Source organism: Leuciscus leuciscus, assembly GCF_965113295.1.
Source record: "Leuciscus leuciscus genome assembly, chromosome: 20".
NCBI lineage: Eukaryota > Metazoa > Chordata > Actinopteri > Cypriniformes > Leuciscidae > Leuciscus > Leuciscus leuciscus.
Window position 1 is genome coordinate 38,121,851 of NC_138744.1, and position 3,491 is coordinate 38,125,341.

Consider the following 3,491-nt stretch of genomic DNA (forward strand, 5'->3'; position numbering starts at 1 on the left):
GCAGAAATAATATTTAAATATTCAACAATTTATTTATTTTTTGTGGCACTAATCACGTGTATAATGGCAGTTGACAGTATATAAATCATTTATGTACTACATTTTGTGTATTTTTCTTTCATGACTTTTCTCTCTTTTATTATCTATATGTTGTTCTCTGAGTTAAAAAAAAAAAGTTTCGTGATGAAAACTATAACATTGGTAGCCATTGATTTTAAAGTATACTGTGAATAGAACATTTATTATTTTATAGGAGACTTTATAGGATATTTTATTTATTTTATAGGCTCATAATTTCTAACCAATTATAGATCAGTAATATCTCCATTTAAACCTAAATACAATTACACTAAGCATCTAATTTACACGTCTCAACAAAGAATTATATAACAAATAATTGATGTGTAATTACTTTATTCTATCAATAAAACAGCCACATAATTGTATTGATTGAGTCATTTATTTATTTATTTATTTGTACTTTTGTGAAACGCTATTAAAATTGCTACTAAGATAAAACTGCAATTTTACTGGTAACAGTGTTTTGGTTTAAAACGTTTAAAAGACATTTAGTTAAGTTTATTCTATATATTGTTTTACATATGATGTAATACAAAAAGAAATTAAAAGTACGATTAATTTTTAAATACCAAATAGTAAAATAACTTTCATACTATTATATTTAAAAAGAAAAACATTTAATAAATTATAATAAATATTTAATCATTGTATGCTTGTAGTACAAGTTGTACTACAAGCAAACCGTGAATAAATATGTATTTATATTCATGAGCATTCAATGATTAAATATTAATTAGTATTCATAGCCTACCATCACTTTAGAAATTATATATTTGAATAATAAGGGGAACAAATATTTTACTAAATTAGTTTTTATCTTTTTGCCTCGGGGGAGGTGTGCGTGCGCACTTAATACCGCGAGATTTATTGATTTTCCTGGCTATTGGGCTATTCACCAAAGTCGAGGCACGTATTTTGCGTAATCAAACTCCACTCATGTGACCGGTTTCTACGCCAATGGCGTAGCAGAGTTTCGCGGAAGTGGTAACAAGGGGAATGTAGGGCTGCCAAAGAACGATCGGTTTCTAAAGCGGTATTTGAACATCAACATCATCATGGGTAAGTTCTGATCACTTTTACGATATACCATCTACCAAAACATCGCCGTTTGAGGATCGGTAACGTTTATCGGGAGCGTTTCGGTAGTTTAAATCGACGCTCGCGATTGGCGCGTTTGCTTTTAGTGTAATTTAACGTTCGGTTAGTGAGAGCGCGCGAGGCATTTCCTGTCAGCTTTTTTCCTCTCGCACGAAAAACGGCGTACGTTCGTTAGACTTTAATGAACCAAATAAGTATTTAATATAATGAGTCAAAATTAACCAAATACACCCAAGTTTTCACAATTCTTAAACATCACACACACATACTTTGCAGAAATACTTATATATATGTTTTAGAACATAAGCAAGCTAATGTTGGTTAGCAGCTAATCACACAACTGCTGAATTAACGCAGCTGTTCAATTTCTGCGTTATATTTAACTTACTTGTTAAATAGATGTTTTATTAGTTATAAAGAAGCTAAAGAATGTCGTGCAGAGATGATATGTAGGGTGGATAGATACTAGACAGATAAAGGACATGAAAACCGGTTTGAAAACTGAACATTCAATGTTGTTTGTTTTTATTATCGCCATAATAATCTAATTTTAAAAGCTGTTTACATTAAATTAGTCATTTGTATCACTCCAAATGCCACTCATACCTGCTGATGTTAGGATTTAGGGATGGATAAAGCTCAAATAATGTTTCTGCTTTCATCTATTTGTTGAATATAATATATTTGGTGGATAAAATGTGCTATTAAATGTTATTTTCCTCAGTGAATTCCTTCAGATGAAAGCAGATTCTGTATATCATTCAGTTTGCGGTCAGGCTCTCACATCCTGTACTCAGTCAGATCTGTGTTAAACACTGCACACTTCACCCAGTCTGACACCAGGTTTCTATAGTTTAGTTAATGTGTGGCTTTAGTATTTGGCTTTACTTTAGTCTCGGCTTCTCTTCGCATATTTTGAGAGCCTCAGAGACTCATTAAAGCGACACTGTAAAGGCCGATCATGAGATTGATTGCTAAAAGAATCATGCAGAATGAATGATGCTGTGACATTAAAGGCGTCTGTGATTGTGCTGCCAACACCAATGATCACAAACACAGTTCGGTCGCACACTTTAGAGACGTCTTGAATGCTTTTATTTGACTTTATATCAAAATGAAAGAGAATTTAGCTGAATCGTTTCACATTCTGCTCTCAAATCAAAGCTATTTGAGCTGCTTTGAATTTCATAACTAGATTTCATAACATAATTCATATGTAGGCACAAACTCGTTTCAAGTATGTAAGCATTAGTCTTTATATGGAAAGGTTCCCAGGAAGTGTTGAGACTTGATTTCAGTCTCTCTAACTGTTTCCATCCACCTATTTTTAAGTGCATTTTGGGATATCGCATTAAAAAAAAAGCTGGATTGAAACACCAAAGATGAACGTAATTATGAAAATGCACAGAAAGAACCGAATGCACTTTAATTGAGGTGGATAAATGTTTAATCTGATAAGACGACGCGCATAAACTACGATGGAAACACATTTACTGAATAAATCCCTCAAACATCATGTGACTTTGCCTCAGCGGAGGCTGTGATTGGATAACTGGAGTATCCAGTGGACCAATGGCGTCGCAGCGTCACTAATGTTGGTTTGGTGTTTCTGAAACGCCGGAGTCGAAGTGTGTGATCAGAATGATTTGGTGTAATTCCCTCCAGAAGCATCACACACACACACACACACACACACGAGTGTGTTCCCGAACACCAGCATCCGAACGCTAGAGAACATGACAGCGTTTACTGTGTGTCGTCTGACGCTCTGAGACACACTTGTTTATGATGAGCCACATTGCAGAAACTTTGTTTATTACTGATATTTTGCACCAATTTCTGCTTTATTCACTGATGTTTAATCCAATATTCCAATTTTGCACATAAGTTGAATTCGCAACATTGGATGGAAACACACTGAGCCTTTCATGGAAATATTGTGATTTATATTTTTGTTTTGGTGAGTTATTGTGAGGAATATTCCACGTGGAGTTTTAAAGGGGGGAAAATAAAAATTACTGTTTTTTTTTCTTCTTTTTTCTCTAAATTGTTTGTGCATGTTTGATTTGACTTACCAGCTTGGTTTAAACCTTGTTTCTGTTCCTGTTAAAGTTACCAGCTAATCTCTGTTTCAATCTTAAGCATTTGGCATGAATTTTGGGGTGCGTATAAATAGTTATGACTCTGTGCGTGTCATAAATTTCTGTTCTCTCTCTTTTTTTTTTCTTCTCTCCCTTCTCATCCCAAAATGCTGTTCGATGCTGAATTTCCCTGAATCTCCATGTTTCATCTGATAATTCAAACACACAGCT